The sequence below is a fragment of the Oncorhynchus mykiss genome, chromosome 26 (assembly GCF_013265735.2).
Source record: "Oncorhynchus mykiss isolate Arlee chromosome 26, USDA_OmykA_1.1, whole genome shotgun sequence".
Classification (NCBI taxonomy): domain Eukaryota; kingdom Metazoa; phylum Chordata; class Actinopteri; order Salmoniformes; family Salmonidae; genus Oncorhynchus; species Oncorhynchus mykiss.
Window position 1 is genome coordinate 17,807,969 of NC_048590.1, and position 14,470 is coordinate 17,822,438.

Below are 14,470 nucleotides of genomic sequence, written 5' to 3' on the forward strand. Positions count from 1 at the left end.
TTTCTCACCTCAGGGTCCAGCTTTACTGAGTGGTTTACCTCGTACGTCCATAATGTGGTAACAGGAGAATACCACATCATCTGGGATCAGACCTCCAGGTAACCTCCATTAACTTTCCCTTTCTGAAATACCTAAATGGCACATGCAGGGAGGTCGTAGTTTCTGTCTCATGATGGCAAAACTCTACAATATGTAGTAGGGCTGACTGAGATTTCTTTAGTCGAGCACAGGCAAAAAAAAAATATATATATATATATATATATATACAGTACCAGTCAAAATGTAGGACACCTATTCTTTCAAGTTAAAAAAAAATTGTATTTATTTTTTCTCTACATTGTAGAATAATAGTGAAGGCATCACAACTATGAAATAACAGATATGGAATCATGTAGTAACCAAAAAAGTGGTAAATCAAAATATATATTTTATATTTGAGAATCTTAAAGTAGCCATCATTTGTCTTGATGACAGCTTTGCACACTCTTGGCTTTCTCGCAACAAGCTTCACTTGGAATGCTTTTCCAACAGTCTTGAAGGTGTTCCCGCATGTGCTGTGCACTTGTTGGCTGCTTTTCCTTCACTCTGTGGTCCAACTTATCTCTAACCATCTCAATTGGGTTGAGGTCGGGTGATTTGTAGAGAGGGCTGGTCATCTGATGCAGCACTCCATCACTCTCCTTCTTGGTCAAATAGCCCTTACACAGCCTGGAGGTGTGTTGGGTCATTGTCCTGTTGAAAAACAAATGATAGTCACAGTAAGCCTAAACCAGATGGGATGGCTTATCGCTGCAGAATGCTGTGGTAGCCATGCTGGTTAAGCGTGCCTTGAATTCTAAGTAAATCACAGACAGTGTACCAGCAAAGCACCATCACACCACCTCCTCCATGCTTCACGGTGGAAACCACACATGCAGACATCTGTTCACCTACTCTGCGTCTCAAAAAGACAGCAGTTGGATCCAAAAATCTCAAATATGGACTCATCAGACAAAAGGACAAATTTCCACCGGTCTGTCAATTGCTCATGTTTCTTGTCCCAAGTAAGTCTTCATATTATTGGTTTCCTTTAGTAGTGGTTTCTTTTCAGTAATTCAACTTTTCTTCTGCAGCAGAGGTAACTGTGTCTTGCTTTCCTGTGGCGGTCCTCATAAGAGCCAGTGTCATTATAGCGCTTGATGGTTTTTGCGACTGCACTTGAAGAAACTTTCAAAGTTCTTAATTTTACGCATTTACTTTAACACATGAAAGTCAGTCATGATGAACTGTAATTTCTCTTTGCTCATTTGAGCTGTTCTTGCCATAATATGGACTTGGTCTTCTGTATACCAACCCTTCCTTGTCACAACACAACTGATTGGCTCAAATGCATTAAGAAGGAAATAAATTACACAAATTAAGATACACCTGTTAATTGAAATGCATTCCAGGTGACTACCTTGAAGCTGGTTGAGAAAATGCCTAGAGTGTACAAAGCTTTTAAGGTGGCTACTTTGAAGATTCTGAAATATAAAATATTTTGATTTGTTTAACTTTTTTTTTCTCATTACTACATGATTCCAAATGTGTTATTTCATAGTTTTGATGTCTAAACAATTATTCTACAATTGTTATTTACATATTAAAATTATTGAGTAGATGTGTCAACTTTTGGCTGCTCCTCTATCTACAGAAATAAGACAGATCCTGCTTCTGTTGCCTGTTTGAGTGTTTGTTTAATAGCCTACTGATTCCATGAGCACCAAGCCTAATTTTTAAAAATTTTTATTTTACCTTTAATTAACTAGGCAAGTCAGTTAAGAACAAGTTCTTATTTTCAATGACTGCCTAGGAACAGTGGGTTAACTGCCTTGTTCAGTGACAGATTTGTACCTTGTCAGCTCGGGGATTTAACCTTGCAACCTTTCGGTTAATAGTTAGAGCTACGCTACGCTGCCGCCCCATGCAACGACATGTCAAGTAAACAATTTCACAAATTCAGCTTTTTAAAATCTTTGCTTTGCTGTGATAAAGGCTTTACACTTTATTTTGTTAGAACAGCCTCTCCTGTATTATTTATAATCGATTTAGTGTCTACAGTACTCCAAATTGTCAGAAAAATATTATTATAATAATACTACATTTGTTTGATGTTGTTGTTGTTGTTATTATGATGATCCTAAGTAATTTATTTTTTATTTCACCTTTATTTAACCAGGTAGGCTAGTTGAGGACAAGTTCTCATTTGCATCTGCGACCTGGCCAAGATAAAGCATAGCAGTTCGACAAATACAACAACCCAGAGTTACTCATGGAATAAACAAACATACAGTAGGAAAAAAATAAAACAAAAAGTATATATGCAGTGAGTGCAAATGAGGTAAGATAAGGGAGATAAGGCAATGTTTGGCAGCATGAGTGAAGGATGCTTTGTTGCGAAATAGGAAGGCAATTCTAGATGTAATTTTGGATTGGAGATGCTTAATGTGAGTCTGGAAAGAGTTTACAGTCTAAGCAGACACCTAAGTATTTGTAGTTGTCAACATATTCAGTCAGAGCCGTCCAGAGTAGTGATGCTGGATTGGCGGGCAGGTGCGGGCAGTGATCGGTTGAAGAGCATGCATTTAGTTTTACTTGCAATTAAGAGCAGTTGGAGGCCACGGAAGGAAAGTTGTATGGCATTGAAGCTCGTCTGGAGGTTAGCTAACAGTGTCCAACGAAGGGCCAGAAGTATACAGAATGGTGTCGTCTGCATAGAGGTGGATCAGAGAATCAGCAAGAGCGACATCATTGACGTATACAGAGAAGAGAGAGTCGGCCTGAGAATTTAACCCTGTGGCACCCCCATAGAGACTGCCAGAGGTCCGGACACACCGATTTGACACACTGAACTCTATCAGAGAAGTAGTTGGTAAACCAGGCGAGGCAATCATTTGAGAAACCAAGGCAGTTGTCTGCCAATAAGAATCGGGTGATTGGCCGTCGAAAGCCTTGGCCATGTCGATGAATACGGCTGCACAGTAATGTCTCTTATCGATGGCGGTTATGATATTATTTAGGACCTTGAGCGTGGCTGAGGTGCACCCATGACCAGCTCTGCAACCAGATTGCATAGTGGCGAATGTACGGTGAGATTCGAAATGGTCGGTAATCTGTTTGTTAACTTGGCTTTCGAAGACCTTAGAAAGGCAGGGTAGGATAGATATAGGTCTGTAGCAGTTTGGGTCTAGAGTGTCTCCCCCTTTGAAGAGGGGGATGACCACGGCAGCTTTCCAATCTTTGGGAATCTCAGACGACATGAGGTTGAAACAGGCTAGTAATAGGGGTTGCAACAATTTCGGCAGATAATTTTCGAAAGAGAGGGTCCAGATTGTCTCGCCCGGCTGATTTGTAGGGTTCCAGATTTTGCAGCTCTTTCAGAACATCAGCTATCTGGATTTGGGTGAAGGAGAAATCATGGCCAGCCATAAAAAAGCATGGCCAGCCATAGAAAAATTATTATTGAAATTCTCAATTATAGTGGATTTATTGGTGGTGACAGTGTTTCCTAGCCTCAGTGCAGTGGGCAGCTGGGAGGATGTGCTCTTACTCTCCATGGACTTTACAGTGTCCCAGGACTTTTTTGAGTTGCAAATTTCTGCTTGAAAAAGCTAGCCTTAGCTTTCCTAACTGCCTGTGTGTATTAGTTCCTAACGTCCCTGAAAAGTTGTATATCACAGGGGCTATTCGATGCTAATGCAGAACGCTACAGGATGTTTTTGTGCTGGTCAAGGGCAGTTGGGTCTGGAGAGAACCAAGTTCCTGGTTCTACATTTTTTGAATAGGACATGCTTATTTAAGATGGTGAGGAAGGCATTTTTAAAGAATGACCAGGCATCCACTACTGACGGAATGAGGTCAATATCCTTCCAGGATACCCGGACCAGGTCGATTAGAAAGGCCTGCTCGCTGAAGTGTTTTAGGGAGCGTTTGACAATGATGGGGTAGTCGTTTGACCACGGACTCATTACGGATGCAGGCAATGAGGCAGTGATTGCTGAGATCTTGGTTGAAAACAGCAGAGGTATATTTGGAGGGCAAGTTGGGGAGGATGATATATATGAGGGTGCCTGTGTTTACAGATTTGGGGTTGTACCTGGTGGGTTCATTGATAATTTGTGTGAGATTGAGGGCATCAAGTTTAGATTGTAGGATGGCCCGGGGTCTTAAGCATGTCCCAGTTTAGGTCACCTAGCAGCATGAGCTCTGAAGATAGATAGGGGGGCAATCAGTTCACATATGGTGTCCAAGGCACAGCAGGGGGCAGAGGGTGGCCTATAGCAAGCGGCAACGGTGAGAGACTTGTTTCTGGAAAGGTGGATGTTTAAAAGTAGAATCTCAAATTGTTTGGGTACAAACCTGGATAGTAAGACAGAACTCTGCAGGCTATCTCTGCAGTAGATTGCAACTCCGCCCCCTTTGGCAGTTCTAGCCGCAGAGCCAATTTGAGCAGCTTTCGTCGGTAGTCCAGTCGTGAAGGATCGGCGGGGTTCCATGCCCCGTACCGGCAGTAGAAGGGGGTCCGGGCCAGTTGGCAAAAAGGGTATTATAGCCCAGGAGTCGCTGTTGGGCTTCTTCTGCTAGCCGGGATATGGGCCTAGCATGGGCTAGCTCCAGGCTGATTGGTGCTAGCTTCGGGACAGGGACGTGCCGTTAAAACCTCTTAGGGATCCCTTAAGCTCGAATCCTGCTCGAATCCCGTTAGCGGGATAGATTTGACAACATCCAGTGAAATTGCAGAGCGCAAAATTCAAACTACAGAAATATAAATATTCAACATTCATGAAAACATGTGTAATACATCAAAATAAATCTTAACTTGTTAATCCAGCCGCTGTGTCAGATTTCAAAAAGGCTTTACGGTGAAAGCACACCATGCAATTATCTGAGGACAGCGCCCCGCATACAAAATCATGAAAAACATATTTCAACCAGGCAGGTGCAACACGAAAGTCAGAAATAGCCATATAATAAATGCCTTACCTTTGAAGATCTTCATCTTTTTGCAATCTCAAATGTCTGTGACACAATGAATGGTCGTTTTGTTCGATAAATTCCTTCTTTATATCCCCAAAATGTCAATTTAATTGGCGTGTTTGATTCAAAAATACACCAGTTCCAACATGACTAATAAGTTACCTGTGAACTTTGTCCAAACATTTCAAACAATGTTCTTAATCCAACCTCAGGTATCCTAAAATGTAAATAATCTATCAAATTTAAGAAGTTTCCAATACAGAAGAAAAACAACACGGAGCGCGCTCCTGTTTACGCGCAACAAAATACTAGAGACCTTCTGAGTGACACGTAGAAAGAATAGCACTACTTCATTTTTCAAAAGAAAAACATCGAACAATTTTTAAAGACTTTTGACCTTGTGACCATTCTATGTATCTGTTGTTTGTCATGTAGTTTGAAAGGGGTGTATCTTGGCTATAAAAGACCTTTGTACTTTTATTTTATCACTCTCAACGGATCATTAGAAATGGTGAATCATTGAGAATCATTGCTATTGCAAAGCTCTTATTATTAAAAATGCAGTTTAAGTATAACTCTGGCTTGTGTAATAAGTTTCTCTCCTCATTTGATAGTAAGGAAATTAACCACCACAAACTGCAATCTGGGCCCTAATAAATCAGGTTTCCCATAGAAAAGCATTGGAAAACACAATGACCTCAAACTTTTTTCCCTGGATGGATTGTGCTCAGGGTTTCGCCTGCCAAATCAGTTGTGTTATACTCACAGACATTATTCTAACAGTGTTTTCTATCAAAATATACTAATTATATGCATATCCTAGCTTCTGGCCCTGAGTAACAGGCAGTTTACTTTGGGCACGCTTTTCATCCGGATGTGAAAATCCTGCCCCCTATCCATAAGAATTTTTAAACCAGGAATAGTCACTCGGATTGCAGCTAGCTAGCTGTGGTGATCCAGGTGAAGAGGTTCAGAGCTTGCGGTAGGAAACTGGGGATATGGAGAGAAAATAGGTCCGGTATGCTCTTTTGAATCGCGTTGTACAAACTGGCAAGAGCTTTCTGAGCTAAAGGTTAGCTGATGACCGCTAGCAGTGGTTAGCTGACTGTTAGCTAGTTAGCTGGCTAGTTTTTGTTGGGGAATACCGGTCGGAGGTGGATACTGTTAGAGTTTCGTAAATTCGAATCTGGTATCAGGATAAATATAACAATGAGTCACCGATTGTATACTATGTATTTTTTATTAGCTAAGTAATAAATGGCAAATGCAACTTTCGTATATACGGGCTCACTGTAATACCACGCAGGGCAGAACAGGGAACTGATAGGATGTACATAAACAGTGTTCTTATACTGTGATAGACATTGTTCCAACCTATCACAGTAGTGGCTGAGCGTGGTTTAGACTTGCTCAGCCTATCGCAGGCGCTCAGGTGGGTCCCAGCCTCTTGGCGCTTCTTGGAGTCCTCCCTCCGTCGATGTATAGATTCTTACTGTTCTGGTCTGGTTTCTCATGGTCTGAGAGTCTTTAGGTGCCTTTTTGCAAACTCCAAGTGGGCTGTCATGTGCCTTTTACTGAGGAGTGGCTTCTGTCTGGCCACTCTACCATAAAGGCCTGATTGGTGGAGTGCTGCAGAGATGGTTGTCCTTCTGGAAGGTTCTCCCATCTCCACAGAGGAACACTGGAACTCTGTTAGAGTGACCATTGAGTTCTTGGTCACCTCCCTTCTCCCCCAATTGCTAATTTTGGCCAAGCGGCCAGCTTGTTCAAAACTTATTCCATTTAAGAATGATGGAAGCCACTGTGTTCTTGGGGACCTTCAATGCGGCAGAACGTTTTTGGTACACTTCCCCAGATCTGTGCCTCGACACAATCCTGTCTCGGAGATCTACGGACAATTCCTTTGACCTCGTGACTTGGTTTTTGATCTGACATGCACTGTCAACTGTGTGTCCAAATCATGTCCAATCAATTTAATTTACCACAGGTTGACTCCAATCAAGTTATAGAAACATCTCAAGAATGATCAATGGAAACAGGATGCTCCTGAGCTCAATTTTGAGTCTCATATCAAAAGGTCTGAATAGTTATGTAAATAAGGTATTTGTTATTTTTAATACATTTACTAAAATGTCCTGTTTTTTTTTGCTTTGTCATGGGGTATTGTGTGTAGATTGAGGAAAAAATCTTATTTTATCATTTTTAGAAGTCTAGAAGTAACAAAATGTAGAAAAAGTCAAGGGGTCTGAATACTTTCCGAATGCACTGTAGTTGATTTGATTAAAACACATAGGATGTGTCTATAAATGGAAAAATAATGTTTACATTATTTTTCAAAGAAAAGAGACAACTCTTGACCAAGTTTTTTTTTTTTTTGGTGGGGACACCACTAATATGTAGTTAACATGCATTCAAATCAAGGCTTCCAAAAGATTTTGAAGGTTTAAGCTTTGTCCCTATTCACAGGTACGTCCATGATAAGCAGTGTGTTTCTGCCACGGGATATTACTGTTTCAGTGTCTACCTCATTCTTACCGCAGGTACCACTATTTCCTCTACTGATTTCAGCTCCTGATCATGATTAAAATGATATGGGTAAATAGATCATACTACAGCTGTCATAACTTCCCTAACCTTATACATTACATTTTACCCTCAGGATTGAAATGGCAAATGATGCCCTCCCTGAGAATGCTTGTCGTTATTGGAAGATCACCAATGCTAATGTGAATGTGGAGGAGGTGACTAGACTAGAGATGATTCTGTGGACTTAGCGTAATGTTTCATTCTCAGTTGTCTCCTTTTGGTAGCAGTGGACAAAAACCTGTTACGATCTAAGAATGATTTGCAGCTAACGGATTACTAATGTAATTTTCATCATACAGTTGAAGTCAGAAGTTTACATACACTTAGGTTGGAGTCATTAAAACTCATTTTTCAACCACTCCACAAATTTCTTGTTAACAAACTATAGAATATTTAACTTATAATTCACTGTATCACAATTCCAGTGGGTCAGAAGTTTACATACACTAAGTTGACTGTCTTTGGGACCCACCCTCTACACTATTTGCTTGACATCATGGGAAAATAAAATCAGCCAAGAACTCAGAAAAAAAATTGTAGACCTCCACAAGTCAGGTTCATCCTTGGGAGCAATTTCCAAACGCCTGAAGGTACCACGTTCATCTGTACAAACAATAGTGATTTTAACATGTATTAACTCAGGACTGTGAATACGTATGTAAATGTATTTCTAAACACGTGTTTTCACTATGGGTTATTGTGTGTAAATGGGTGAGAAATATATTTTATTTAATTTTGAATTCAGGCTGTAACAAAACATTTTTTTTAATAAGTCAAGGTGTATGAATACTTTTTGAAGGCATTGTATCTAGTTCACTTATTTGTTTTTTCCCCCTCATAAGACTGGACAAATTCAAAGAATTTACAGAGGAAGAACAAGAGAGAGAGAAAGTTAGAGGAACAAAGATAATACCCCCCAAAATGCTCCCCTCTCACAATTACCATTAACAGAGGAGGTTAGCATTTTTGCAGGGGTATGAACTTTGTTTTTCTGTAACTTTCATAGTCTTTATTATTCACGATTCATACATAATTATCCACAATCATGGAAGCATCCACGTTAATGTAGTGTTCTGAAACATCTATTATTTACAATAAATGTGACTCCAAAATGACAATACATTATTCACTATTCAGTTCCTATTGGGTGAAAGGTAATCTGAAACACAACCAAAACAAACTGCAAATCCATCCAACAAGTACAGTCGTATGAAAATGTTTGGGCACCCCTCTGAGGCTGCATAATAATTTACTCTGTCGTCACAGAAAATGATCACAGTGGCATGCCATTCATTTTCTAATAAAAGCTGAGTACTGGGGTATTGTCCAGACAAAGATTTTTAGTGTAGCAATATTAAGTTGTATGAAATTAAATCAGATGTGAAAAATAGGCTATGCAAAAATATGGGCACCCTTGTCATTCTGTTGATTTGAATACCTGTAACTACTTAGCACTGATTAATTGGAACACACAATTGGTTTGGTGAGCTCATTAAGCCTTGAACTTCATAGACAAGTGCGTCCAATCATGAGAAAAGGTATTTAAGGTGGCCAGTTGCAAGTTGTTGTTCTCTTTGACTCTCCTCTGAAGAGTGGCAACATGGGGGGCCTCAAAACAACTCTCAAATGACCTGAAAACAAAGATTGTTCAACATTATGGTTAAGAGGAAGGCTACAAAAAGCTATTGCAGAGATTTAAGCTGTCAGTGTCCACTGTGAGGAACATAGTGAGGAAATGGAAGACCACAGGCACAGTTCTTGTTAAGGCCAGAAGTGGCAGGCCAAGTAAAATATCGGAGAGGCGAAGGATGGTGAGAGCGGTCAAAAACAGCCCACAGACCACCTCCAAAGACCTACAACATCATCTTGCTGCAGATGGTGTCACTGCATCGTTCAACAATTCAGCGTACTTTGCACAAGGAGAAGCTGTATGGGAGAGTGATGCGGATGAAGCCTTTTCTGTACACACGCCACAAACAGTTGCTTGAGATATGCAAACGCACATTTGGACAAGCCAGCTTCATTTTGGAATAAGATGCTGTGGACTGATGAAACAAAGATTGAGTTATTTGGTCATAAGGGATGTTATGCATGGCAGCAAAAGAACACAGCGTTCCAAGAAAAACACTTGCTCTCCACAGTAAAATTTGGTGGGGGTTCCATCATGCTGTGGGGCTGTGTGGCCAGTGCCAGTACTGGGAATCTTGTTCAAGTTGAGGGTCGCATGGATTCCACTCAATATCAGCAGATTCTTGGGAAAATGTTGAAGAATCAGTCACAAAGTTGAAGTTACACCGGGGCTGGAGGAATGGTCCAAAATTTATTTTACCTTTATTTAACTAGGCAAGTCAGTTAAGAACAAATTCTTATTTTCAATGACAGCCTAGGAACAGTGGGTTAACTGCCTTGTTCAGGGGCAAAACGACAGATTTGTACCTTGTCAGCTCAGGGGAACTTGCAACCTTCCGGTTATTTGTCCGACGCTCTAACCACTAGGCTACCCTGCCGCCCCAAATGGATACCTTCAAAAACAAATACCTTCATCCAGAATCCAGACACTCATTAGAGGCTATGGGAAGTGTCTAGAGGCTGTTATTTTCGCAAAAGGAGGCTCTACTAAATATTTATGTGATTTTTCTATTGGGGTGCCCAAATGTATGCACCTGTCTAATTTTGTTTTGATGCATATTGCACATTTTCTGTTAATTCAATAAACCTCATTTCACTACTGAAATATTACTGTGTCCATCAGTTATTTGATAGATCAAAATGAAAGTGTTGATCCAAACACCCAATTATTTATAAATGGAAATCATGGAAATTGTCAGGGGTGCCCAAACTTTTTCATATGACTATGTCGTCACAAGCTTGATGTATTCATTGCATGCTAGGAATATGGGACCAAATACTAAACTATTGACTACTTTGATACAATAAAAGTGAATAAAAAAAAAAGATGCATAAAGTTATTTCATTTCTAAACAGTCAAAGAGATGTATTAAAATAAAAGGTGACATTCTGTGCTGTCGCCTCATATTAAACGTATCTTAAATAATAAATTCTGGAGTATAGAGCCACATTTAAAAAATGTTGCTTGACTGTCTAAGTAAATACGGTGGGAAGTGTATATTATGTTTTATAATGCTTTCTGATGCAATTTCAGGTCATTAGATGGATATTATCTCAGCTTTGAGTACAAGTGTATCACTCATCTCAGCATGTACAGTTGAAGTCGGAAGTTTACATACACTTAGGTTGGAGTCATTAAAACTAGTTTTTCAACCACTCCACAAGTTTCTTGTCAACAAACTATGGTTTTGGCAAGTCGGTTAGGACATCTACTTTGTGCATGTCACAAGTAAGTTTTCCAACAATTGTTTACAGATTATTTCACTTATAATTCCCTGTATCACAATTTCAGTTGGTCAGAAGTTCACATACACTAAGTTGACTGTGCCTTTAAACAGCTTGAAAAATTCCAGAAAATGTCATGGCTTTAGAAGCTTCTGATAGGTACACCTCAAATGATGTCAATTAGCCTGTGGATGTATTTCAAGGCCTACTTTCAAACTCAGTGCCTCTTTGCTTGACATCATGGGAAAATCCAAAGAAACCAGCCAAGACCTTAGAAAACAAAAAATTGTAGACCTCCACAAGTCTGGTTCATCCTTGGGAGCAATTTCCAGACGCCTGAAGGTACCACGTTCATCTGTACAAACAATAGTACGCAAGAATAAACACCATGGGACCACGCAGCCATCAAACCACTCAGGAAGAAGACGCGTTCTGTCTCCTAGAGATGAACGTACTTTGGTGCGAAAAGTGCAAATCAATCCCAGAACAACAGCAAAGGACCTTGTGAAGATGCTGGAGGGTTCAAAAGTATATTTATCCACAGTAAAATGAGGCCAATATCGAAACGCAACCTGAAAGGCCGCTCAGCAAGGAAGAAGCCACTGCTCCAAAACCACCATAAAAAAGCCAGTCCAACGGTTTGCAACTGCACATGGGGACAAAGATCGTACTTTTTGAAGAAATGTCAGATGAAACAAAAATAGAACTGTTTGGCCATAATGACCATTGTTATGTTTGGAGGAAAAAGGGGGAGGCTTTTGAAGAACATCCCAACCGTGAAGCGTAGGGGTGCTTTGCTGCAGGAGGGACTGGTGCACTTCACAAAATAGATAGCATATTGAGGAAGGACAATTATGTGGATGTATTGAAGCAATGTCTCAAGACATCAGTCGGGAAGTTAATGCTTGGTCGCAAATGGGTCTTCCAAATGGACAATGACCCCAAATGTACCTCCAAAGTTGTTGCAAAATGGCTTAAGAACAATGAAGTTGAGGTATTTGAGTGGCCATCACAAAGCCCTGACCTCAATCCTATTGAAAATCTGTGGGCAGAACTAAAAAGCGTGTGCGAGCAAGGAGAACTACAAACCTGACTCAGTTACACCAGCTCTGTCAGGAGGAATGGGCCAAAATTCACCCAACTTATTGTGGAAGGCTACCTGAAAAGTTTGACCCAAGTTAAACAATTTAAAGGCAATGCTTATAAATACTAATTGAGTGTCTGTAAACTTCTGACCCACTGGGAATGTGATGAAAGTAATAAAAGCTGAAATAAATCACTCGTTACTATTATTCTGACATTTCACATTCTTAAAATAAAGTGGTGATTCTAACTGACCTAAGACAGGGGATTTTTACTATGATTAAATGTCAGGAATTGCGAGAAACTGATTTTAAATGTATTTGGCTAAGGTGTATGTAAACTTCAACTGTACGTAACTGGACATGAAAATACCCTGGCTTAGCAGAGCAAATTCAGTTTTTTCAGAGAGATGTTTTTTCTTTGACAATGTTGCCAGGAAGATGTGTGCTGTTATGTATTATAACTGACTTGCCTAGTTAAAGATTTTTTAAAATAATAAAAAAGTGGCCTCTGTTGTAGCCTGACCAATGTTCCTTTGTTCAGCTGTTGAGTTGTGTTGGCCTACTGGTGTAAACCAATAGCCTCATTTCACCCATTCATGTCATGATAACTAATGTAAAGTAGGGTGCAGTAAGCTGGTCTTATTTATGACTAGCATTCAGTCTATGACAACTGTATTACAGTTCTCAATTCAGTTCATTTAGTTATCTATTCCAATGAATATAGCACATTCCAAGGATGCATTGTTAAACCCAGCTGTTAAATTTTGCCCTGACATTCATTTTCTGAAACAAACCGGTGTAGGCAGTTGTGGGGTAATCAGTTAGTCTACCTGAAGATACGTTTCAGTTCAAATAGTTGGCCATTTTGAAATGCACTTCAACCTCCAACTTGGTATCTCTCATGTCATGTGTCGATTAATTATTGTATTTTTTTTTTTTTAAATCTAACCTTTATTTAACTAGGCAAGTCAGTTAAGAACACATTTTTATTTACAATGATGGCCTACACCAGCCAAACCCGGACGACGCTGGGCCAATTGTGCGCCGCCTTATGGGACTCCCCATCACGGCCGGTTGTGATACAGCCTGGATTCGAACCAGGCTGTATTTGGAATTAAGGAATTAATCAGTCATTAAATTATGAATGCTTCGTCATACAGTATTATGAAATGTAAATTGTTGTACCCTGAATATAACACCACACCTTAAATAATACTGAATTTACTTAATAGGTTGGTGTCATCACAAACTACGTTCCCCAGCAGTCGGCTGTTTATTTTTCTGAAAGGGAGGGGCCATGGTTGATATTTCTGAGTTCCTAAGCACTTGCTTGCCATTTTGCTTTCGTTGTTCGAGGAATCAGGGTAAGTCAAAAATGTTCACTGTATGAACTAACGTAACTATTTGAGTTAATGTGGTGTGGTTGGCTATCTAGCATAGCTTTAGCTACACAGCTAATGTTAGCTACTGTAGCTAACGTAACCTTAGTCCTGCCAGTTGACCAAGTCTGGACTCTTTGGGACATCACTAATTACCGTGTTGGTCAGGTTACTGTAAACCAAAGCCATGGCAGATGCATATAGAGAGATACAGCTGGAAAATGGCACAATAACGTTGGCTAAGCTGGAACACTAACCCATAGCAAACGAATGGAACGTTCGCAAACCCTGTTTTGACTGGAGTGATGCATAGAATTTCATTGAACCTAAATGGCACCAAAATATGTATCCCTTTTTATTTTACCACAACAATCTGTTCTTAGGACGAAACTAAATAATACCAACTTGTGCAGAAAGTAAACATCCGCACCTCAGTGGTGTGTTTATGTCTGCATAACGAGAAGTAGCAAATGGCAACTTCTGACACTTTCTGGTCTAGCGTTTGACAGCGTAATACACTGCCCAGCCTTAAATAATTAGAGGGGATTCTCATGATTAAAATGTCCCAAAATAATTTTTCTAAATATACACATTGCGAGAGACAGACATGCCTAGATTTCCCTATAGGAAATTCCATTAGTAATTTGTTTTATAATTTTAACTACAAACAACGTGGGTAGGTCTCATTGCCAACAATAGCAAAGCAAGCATTGTGAAGTAGAACAGTAAACTGGGAATATAACGTTCTGAAGGCCTTAACTAATAGGATATTTCAGCGTGAAAAAGGCCTTAAAATAAGGTGTTTTTTTCGTGATTACTTAAACTATGGCAGGCAGCTTGGACATATGGTAGGTAATATTATGAAACTGGGCTCCACGGCGGATGCAATGAACTCATTTTTATCAGGAAAAAAAGCATTGTTTAAAAATGTGTCATGTCTTTCATTGAGGAATGCGTTTGGACGTAATCCGGAAAGTGGTGTCATTGGATTTTACCTAGTCATGTGATTTGCCAGTGATCTCACGATTTGGTGTGTTCGTAAATTAAATATGAAGTGCCAGAACTGTGCGT

The 14,470-nt window shown here is 39.9% G+C and overlaps 1 non-coding gene across 1 annotated transcript; it reads left to right on the top strand.

The window, feature by feature from the left end:
• Positions 1-7,032: 7,032 nt before the first annotated feature.
• On the top strand, positions 7,033-8,984 carry LOC110506330. The gene is made up of 3 exons (XR_005039669.1): positions 7,033-7,072; positions 7,462-7,535; positions 7,655-8,984. It is a non-coding gene; the product is annotated as an uncharacterized LOC110506330 (transcript).
• The last annotated feature ends 5,486 nt before the right edge of the window (positions 8,985-14,470 follow it).